The sequence below is a fragment of the Carassius auratus genome, chromosome 14 (assembly GCF_003368295.1).
Source record: "Carassius auratus strain Wakin chromosome 14, ASM336829v1, whole genome shotgun sequence".
Lineage (NCBI taxonomy): Eukaryota > Metazoa > Chordata > Actinopteri > Cypriniformes > Cyprinidae > Carassius > Carassius auratus.
Window position 1 is genome coordinate 3,037,483 of NC_039256.1, and position 9,986 is coordinate 3,047,468.

The following is a 9,986-nucleotide window of genomic DNA, read 5'->3' on the forward strand; positions in this document are numbered from 1 at the left end:
ATACCTATATGCAAGGAGGAAGTGTTACTGTTGCAAATTAGCTGTGTGGATTTACTTTACCTGTTGTGGAGCCTCTTCAAAGGTTCCCCCCGGTCCAGATCCCTTAAACTGCAAATAGAAGAGAGGAGAGGGAAGCGTTCGGCCCGGTGCGACAGTGTTTAACTTTCCCCGACGCACAGGAAATCCCTGTGGAGGCCTGCGCTACGACGATTTACTACTCCAGGTCTGACAGTTCATCTACTTACTGTATCGCAGTATTTCACCGTAAGCCCACCGCCCAGGAGAAGTATTCTAGGTGAAAAATCCCCGTTGTGAAATACTTACCTTTGTCCATCGCTACGAATCACTAAAGTGAGGATAGAGCCCCAGTTGCCTGTGGAATACTTACCTTTGTCCATTGCTACGAATCACTAAAGTGAGAATAGAGCCCCAGTTGCCTGTGGAATACTTACCTTTGTCCATTGCTACGAATCGCTAAAGGGAGAATAGAGCCCCAGTTGCCTGTGAAATACCTACCTTTGTCCATTGCTATGAATCACTAAAGTGAGAATAGAGCCCCAGTTGCCTGTGGAATACTTACCTTTGTCCATTGCTACGAATCACTAAAGGGAGAATAGAGCCCCAGTTGCCTGTGAAATACCTACCTTTGTCCATTGCTACGAATCACTAAAGTAAGAATAGAGCCCCAGTTGCCTGTGAAGTATCTACCTGTGTTGTCCCCCGCAGTTTGAGTGACCTCCCTCTTGCAGTGCCATTGGAGTTCTGTGTCGCGGGTTGGCGCTCACCTCGGAGTGTGCAGAAGGGGAGGCGCCGCCCGAGCACCCTGTACGAAGAGATCGGAGGAACAAGTCATTTATCAGCCAGTCGTATGGACCCAAGTAACAGGTAGCCACTCTCACCGGATCGATTATTCATTGTGTGTTTCACTCTGCCTTCAGGAGAAAAGAAGGGCGCCACGAGTCAACAAAAGCCCAAAGAGGAAGACTAAGGGTTTTCGAAAGGGACGAAGGAGCTCCGTCCCCCTCTTCCCTCTGTGGACATGCTAACCCTTGCCGCATAGTTCTCTCCGGCCCCTTTCTCCTCCTGCTGAACAGAGACGATAATTTTAAGATTTACCTCCCCCTCCCTGAATTATTTTAATTAATTTAAATAAAGTTGCTTTAATATTACTTACGCTTGGTGTGTCTGGTCATTGGGGTGGCTTTGGGACCTCCTCGAGGTGGAAACTAGGAAGGGGCGTGACTTGCAACATCTGTGGTCCGCTCCGACCTGTGACAGTACAGTAGTCCCATTTAGAGCAGTGTTATTTTAGCATCATTGATGTTTTTTGTTAATACTTAGATTTTTTTATATAGTTTCTCATGTGCCCTGAAATCACTTACCTTCACAGGGACAGTCGAGACATGCTGAACACACCCTGAACATCAGCTCTCAGATGGACAGCAGCATCTGCAGACACCTGATGGCACTGACCTCACAGAGGAGCTTCAAAGAGCAGCGGCTCTAAATCACTTGTTTGGCTCAGACACCTGATCCTGAGGCCCGAGGTCTTCCAATGAGAGCCACATGGATCAGACGGATAAATGTCACGCACAGGAAGCTGACAGGCTCTGGCTAGATTGAATAAAGGCACTCCTGGGCTCTCAAGAGAAAATCATTTACCTTTTCTACATTTGCCTGCATTGTACTGTTCAGTTCTGGATGTACTTAAACTTACAGTTCAATCAATGCATTGCAATGACAAAAGCGCGCATGCAAACCGTGTAGCAAGCACAGGGCAGAGAGGGAGAGACCTTGCGTGTGTGTGTGTGTGTGTCTTTCTCTCTCTCTCTCTCTCTCTCTCTCTCTCATGCAGTGGTGACGCGTTCATATAAACGGCACCTAAGCACTGTAAAAAAAATATTATGACATTTTAATTGTTTATTAATAATCAAGTGTTTCTGTGTCAGCTGCAAAGATGAAGTTGACACTGACTCGCGATCTTCGCAGTAGTGAACGCGCCGGAGAAAAATGCATTTCTTATGGATTAGCCTATAGCCTACTTTTATTTACAGTTTTTTTCGGACTATAAGTTGCACCTGAGTATAAGTCGCATCAGTACAAAAATACGTCATGATGAGGAAAAAAACATATATAAGTCGCACTGGACTATATGTCGCATTAATTTAGAACGAAAAGAAAACATTACCGTCTACTCGCACCTGACTATAAGTCGCAGGACCAGCCAAACTGAAAAAAAATGTGACTTATAGTCCGGAAAATATGGTAGTTTTGAATGGTTCTGTTTAAAAGTAGAAATTTCAAGATTTCTGTAGATAATTGATGTAGGATATTTCTAATTTGTTTAGGTCTGTGAGGTGAGTAGCCTATGCTACCTATACGCTGAGTTTCGGTTCATGTCTGAACGTGTTGTGATTATACAAACTAATGAAACATGGATTAAAATTAAGATCAAATTAATACAAAACGAAATTCGTTTCAAAGAGAGGCTTTGTGTTTTCTGTTTAATGTTCTCTCTCTCTCTCTCTCTCTCTCTCTTTCTCTCTCTGTGTGTGTGTTGGACAATGTTTGGCTTGTGTCCAGTGTTGAAGTAATTTGTTTATTAATGAAATACTGTTATTATAGTGTACAATTGCACTTTATTATTACACATTGTGTAGCTGTTCATTCTAAAGGTCCAGTCTGTCTTCAAATTTTTATGTAATTGTTACTCTTTGACATATTGAGTAAATCCTAAGGCCTGTTGTGATATCTTGATTAGTCCAAGTCCCATGGTAGAGTTCCCTCTCACTTGAGTGTAGCTCACTCACTTGCCCTAACACACATGCACACTCACATACACCTACAGAACCTCTCCTGACTTTCTCTTTCTCGCCCTCTCTGGTTCTCTATCTCTCCCTACCAGTGTTGAAATTAAGTTATAATTGCCTCATTAAATTGTGATTAAATATGTTATTAATTAATTTTGGAAAGATATGTCATGTCTTTACTTGTCACTTTACTTAACACTTAACACTGCTACAGTTGAAGTTTGAAGCCGTGTTGGTAGTAAAATTATTGTGATGGTAGTAAAATCAATTTAAGAATCCCTGTATAAACCCTGGATATGTAACACAGCATCACTTTAAATGAACTCCTCAGTCAAACTGCTTAGGGACGAAAAGATCAACCTTTACCCTTTATATTCATCATTAACCAGTGTCTGTGATACACACCATCGAATAGATATGCACTTATATGCATTATGCTAACATGAAACACTTTATACTATACAAAATCTCAGCTGCTTTATTCTTTATATTGTTGCAAATTGAAAGTGAAAGTGAAGTGACATTCAGCCAAGTATGGTGACCCATACTCAGAATTTGTGCTCTGCATTTAACCCATCCGAAATGCACACACACAGAGCAGTGAACACACACACACCGTGAGCACACACCCGGAGCAGTGGGCAGCCATTTATGCTGCGGCGCCCGATAGCAGTTGGGGGTTCGGTGCCTTGCTCAAGGGCACCTAAGTCGTGGTATTGAAGGTGGAGAGAGAGCTGTTCATGCACTCCCCCCACCCACAATTCCTGCCGGCCCAAGACTAGAACTCACAAGCTTTCAATTGGGAGTTCAACCCTCTAACCATTAGGCCACGACTTCCCCGTAAATTGTCAACTTAATTATAAGCAAGCAACATATTTATCGGTGTATATGTAAGTAGATCCAACTTTATCTTCATACGTACAGTAAACTCAACATGAAGGCAAATCTAATCTTCAATCCATCTCTAAACACTGTTAAGGCAAGAAACTATAAGGGGTCATGAAACCTTATTTAAGCACTGGCTAGTTCTCACTACAGTTTTAAAGGCTGTCCTGAGGAGTGGAGGGAGAAGATTTTTTTATTATTATATTTTACCCTGTTTTTTTGTTTTTGTTTTGTTTTACCTTGTAGCTCCATAGCAAGAGATCTGAAGTCGAGGTTAAAGGGACTGTGGCACAAGTACGACTTCAGCATCACATCCAGCATGCCTCTAAAACACATGCAAGAGTCATAAAAATCCTCAACTATTATGTGTTTATTTCAGATTATTTTGATTGATGGTTGCTCTGTCAATTCTTCTTCATCAGTTAGGAACCTAGGTGTGCAATTTGATCGCAATCTTTCCTTAGAAAGCCACGTTTCTAGCATTTGTAAAACTGCATTTTTCCATCTCAAATCCAATCTTTCCAATCTAAATTACGGCCTATGCTCTCAATGTCAAATGCAGAAATGTTAATCCATGCATTTATGACCTCAAGGTTAGATTATTGTAATGCTTTATTGGGTGGTTGTTCTGCACGCTTAGTAAACAAACTACAGCTAGTCCAAAATGCAGCAGCAAGAGTTCTTACTAGAACCAGGAAGTATGACCATATTAGCCCGGTCCTGTCCACACTGCACTGGCTCCCTATCAAACATCGTATAGATTTTAAAATATTGCTTATTACTTATAAAGCCCTGAATGGTTTTGCACCTCAGTATTTGAATGAGCTCTGTGGCGAGTGGGGCGGGGCCGAGGGACGTGGGAACAAGGAGTGAGGCCGGCGGAATGATTGGGAAATCAGCGATTGGATAGGGATGGGTGGCTATAGCTCCACATGCTTTTACATGTTGTGTTTGTTAAATCAATCAGTCAAGAAACTGTAATGGTATTTCTGCATTTCGTAGCATAATTGCCCAAGTCATATTTCAATTTTTTTAGTAAACAAGAAAAAATTTTTTTTAGAAATCACATTGTTATTTTTTATTGATATTATAACAGTACATTCAACCAGATGTGTGACCAAGTACGCAAAAAGAAAAAGATCCATCATCAATTGCCTAATCAATAAAAGTGACTTAGGCAGAATATGCCATGACTTTTTTTCTCTTACATAAAAAATGCAAACATAACATAAAAAAGTTGTTTTACTCTCCTAAATATAACCAAGATGTGTAACTTGTGAACCCTAACCAAGTAGTTTCTTATTAATGTCTAACCTTAACCACTGTTTTCCTTTTCCACCCTTAATCGAAGTTCCACTTCGGTGCTGTGCAAACATAACATAACCAAAGTTTTTTTTATTCTCCTAAATATAACCAAGATGTGTAACTTGTCAACCCTAACCAAGTTGTTTCTTAATGTTTAACCTTAACCACTGTTTTTCTTTCCCACCAAGTTCCACTCAGGTGTTGTGCACACTCATTTTCACACTGTCTATTGATGAGGGAGGTTGTCATAGTACTGGTGGGCTACTATGGGTAGCACTGGTTTCATTACCTGCAAGTCATTGAATTTCCTGAGAGTAATCGGCAGTTGGGCAGGAAAGAGTGGGACCCAGTGGAATGGTTTTTTGGGGATGTTGATTCGGTGAGGCAGGTCCTCCCATTCAGACTCAAAATCCGACTTGTACCGGATTCGACCATCAGCCAAGTACTGGAGAGCCCGGATGCCATGGACTGTGAAAATAGGTCTCACTCACAGCACGCACTCCATTTTCACCAGCAGCTTTCTGATATTCCTTGTGAAGATCACTTAGAACTGTTCCCGGCTCCAGGAGCTTCTTTTCCTGATAGGAGGTAACCTGACGGCAGTAATGGGATGGGACTGTAGGCAGTCCAGAGAGCCATTCTTTCAGGAAGGTCTGGTCAACATCTGATATGGGCACACATGGGCCATTCTTGTTGATCTTGGGTTTACACGGATCAGTTTTGGATTTTAACCATGTTCCGATGGTTCTGGGGGCGATGCCAAGTGTTGAACAGAAAAGATTCTTACACACAGGTAGTTTACATCTATCTGCCAGTTGCAGGTGGTATAATAGGGACGTTGTTCTCCTAGATGCAACACCAACTTTCTTCTGTTTTATGGGCACATTTTGGACTAGAGTCTGGATATACAGCTTGCGTGTCTCCCAGAAAGGCATGGACCAGAAATTGTTGAAGATATCTGTTCTATGCTCTTCAGTCAGTTTCTCTGACTTTAAGCAGTGCTGTGATGTGCAGGGTGGGCCCATGGTCTTTGGTGGTCTCTTCTGTCCCATTGGATTCTTGTAATTCTCCCCCTTAAGACGCTTCTCCTTTATCAGCTCTCGCTTCCACATATCTGGCCTTGGGCGCCTATGACGTTGAACAGCAGAAGTTTCAAGTACATCTCCTGCATCTCCTTCACTGACAGCTCCTTGAGCTGTGTCTGTATCACTACCATTATCTGGGCTGTCATCTTTCTCAGGTCTATAGTCCTCATCCAAGACAGTCTCATCGATTTCACTATTTGACGATAAATCAGGATCTGATTCACCTCTGGAGGTTTTACTGGCTGTTTCCTCTTCTATCTGTTGCCCCATGTCTACATCATTACCTTCTTTCTCTGGTCTGCTCTCATCTAAATCCTCCAACTCCACTACATGGGTATCAACTTTATTTCCTGACATTAAAGCTAAAAATGGAGTGCTGTTGAGTATTTTAACTCAGTAAATCATGTTAAATTCATAGGTTCACTGCAAAAAAAAAAAAAAAAAAAAAAAAAACTAAATCTTACCAAATACTTCTTGTCTAGTGAAAATGTCTAATTTTATATATATATATATATATATATATATATATATATATAAACTTTTTTATTTTACTATTTTTACTTTTATTTACACTTTAAATAAATAGTAAATGCTTGAAAAATTACTTGACTTGCCTAAAAGTCTTTTTATGGTGATGTTTCCTAACTGTAAAGATTTGTTCTGACCAGAAATTAGGTTATATTTTGCTAGTGTTGGCTATCTACTTCATCATAACTTGTAGCAAAAAAAGTGATTGACTGAAATTTACATTTAATGTCTAGAAAATTTAAGAAACGTATCAAACAGAAGAGCTAATACATCACTTCTGGACATCTGTTTTCCCATGTTTTCTGCCATTTTGTTTGTATCAAAACTGCCTAAGTCAAAGAGATGACTTAGGCAGATAGTGTTTTTGGATTCCAATAAGTGTTGTGATTGGCTAAGGACATAGCCAGAAAGGCAGGATGATGCAGCAGTGGTAGGACAGTAAAGTTAGGCAGATATCTCAATTGGGCCAAAAAATGACTTAGGCAATTATGCTATGAGGCTAACGATTTAGAAGGCATTGTGTTCGAACAGTAAATTGTAAATTGTCAGTAAATTATAAAGACACATGGAATCAGTAAAAATGGTTGCTGAGAAGCCCTTTCACATGAACTATGAATGGACTGTACTGAACTGAGTGTTTTGGGTGGTTTCAAGGTTCATTCCCTCTTAACTCCTCCATATGATCAAGCATCCTTTAAAACGGTAGAGGCTTGCCCTGCTGGACTTCATCAGAGAGGTGATGTGGGCTTGGAGGAGGTGGATGCTCAGAGGATTCCTTAACGAGCTAAATGACTTTTATGCTCGCTTCAACAGTGACAGCAAGGAGACGGCCACCAAAATTACACCCTCAGCAGACCACCAACCTCTCAAACTCACCTCCACAGATGTCCACACTGCACTGAGCCGGATCAACGCACGTAAGGCTGCTGGCCCGGATGGCATTCCTGGACGTGTACTTAGGGCATGTGCAGAGCAGCTTGCAGGGGTCTTCACAGACATTTTCAAAATGTCCCTCACCCAAGCAGCTGTGCCAACATGTTTTAAGTCCACATCCATTGTGCCAGTACCGAAACACTCCTCCCCAACGTGCCTGAATGACTATCGCCCCGTAGCACTCACACCCATCATTATGAAGTGCTTCGAGCGACTGGTCCTAGCACATCTCCAAGACTGCCTCCCACCCACACTGGACCCACACCAATTTGCCTACCGCAGAAATAGGAGCACAGAGGATGCAGTATGCACAGTGCTGCACTCTGCACTCACACACCTTGACTATAACAACACGTATGTTAGGATGTTGTTTGTTGACTTCAGTTCAGCATTTAACACCGTCATTCCCTCCAAGCTGACCACAAAACTCCTCCCTCTGCAACTGGATTATGGACTTTCTGACCACCAGACCTATGCATGTAGACTCAGGCAAAACCTTCTCCACCACCATCACACTTAACACTGGTGTACCACAGGGCTGTGTGCTGAGCCCATTCCTCTACTCCCTTTACATCCACGACTGCAAGCCTGTGCATGGATCCAACTCCATCATTAAGTTTGCAGACGACACCACGGTGATTGGCCTCATCACAGACAACGATGAGACTGCCTACAGGGAAGAGATATGGCACCTGGCCACATGGTGCTCTGACAATAACCTGCTCCTTAACACCACTAAGACAAAGGAGCTCATTGTGGACTTCAGGAAGAAGAAAGGAAGCACGCATGACCCTATCCACATTAACGGGATGGTTGTTGAACGTGTCTCCAGCTTCAAGTTCCTGGGAACCACCATCTCGGAGGAACTGTCCTGGGCCACAAACACCTCCAGCCTGGTCAAGAAGGCTCACCAGCGCCTCTTCTTCCTCAGGACACTGAAGAAGAACCAGCTGTCTTCATCCATCCTGGTGAACTTCTAGCGGTGTGCGATGGAGAGCATCCTGACCAGTTGCATCACAGTCTGGTATGGGAACTGCTCAGTGGTTGACTGCAAGGCACTGCAGAGGGTGTTGAAAACTTCCCAACGCATCACAGGGACACCACTTCCTGCTCTTGAGGACATCCAGAGGAAACCCTGTCTACGTCGAGCTCGCAGCATTCTCAAGGACTCCTCTCACCCTGACCACGGACTGTTTAATCTCTTGCCCTCTGGGAGGTACTTCAGGAGCCTCTGGACAAGGACCACAAGATTCAGGAACAGCTTTTTCCCTAAAGCTGTCTCCTTGCTGAACTCTGCCCTCTGACACCCCTCAACACCCCCCCACACCACACATAGACTCCTCCCCCTCTTCAACACTCTGATTTATTTATTTATTCACAACAAGAAAAAAAACAGTAACTTGTTATTACTTGCACTACTGTCTGTTCATCCAGAAACACTGAATAATCTATTTGCACACTGAAATATTTTCTATGCACTTTACTGTCCATTGCAATAGTGTAATTATGTTTATATGTTCATAGTTCTGCCTAAAGTGTACATACACTTTTACATAATTCATCTGTATAGTAGTTCATAGTACACCTATCTGTATATCATGCTAATGGTATTTAAAATCTGTAAATTATGTCCATAATACTTATCTGTAGTTATTGTACATATTGTAGACCTTGTATATTATGTAATTACTGCTTATTGCACTTCTGGTTAGATGCTAACTGCATTTCGTTGCCTTTTACCTTACACGTACAGTGACAATAAAGTTGAATCTAATCTAATCTAATCTAATCTAATGTGAAATAAGTGCTTGGTCATCAACCACACAGTGAATCTTTAAGTATCTAGTACATGTGTGTGATCTAAATGAATGTTTCTGTGGTATTGTATGATGATAAATGAGTTCTGTGAACAAATGGGCCATCAAAGTCAAGGTTTCTATGGGATATGAAAGCACAATGTGAACACTGTTACACGTGTAACTGGTGTGAGTTTAGTGAAACATGACATCAATGATCTGATTCAGTGCCAAAGTGACTGTGAGGAAATTAATCTGATGTAAAGGATACAGATGACAGCTAACGGTCACATCAAACACAGCTATATTACAGTAAATTAAGCCATGTGATACTGTAAACACTAGTCTTATCATGGTAGAGACTGCTAGAGAAATGACTGGAACATGTTACAATAATCTGATGTGAAATGCATGTTCAGCTGTAATGAAAGCATGAGCTCAGGATTTGAAAGAATGGCAAGTGGTTATCAGTTTGGATTTTTGAAAAATGTATACTAAAACTGCAGTAGCAATAGGCAAATAGAAATAGAAAAATAACTATTACCACAAGAAGGATACTTGAGGCAAAACGTGCAGTATGAAATATACACATTAATCTTTTAGTAAAAATAATGAAAAAGAAAACTATCAAAAAATAACTGAAA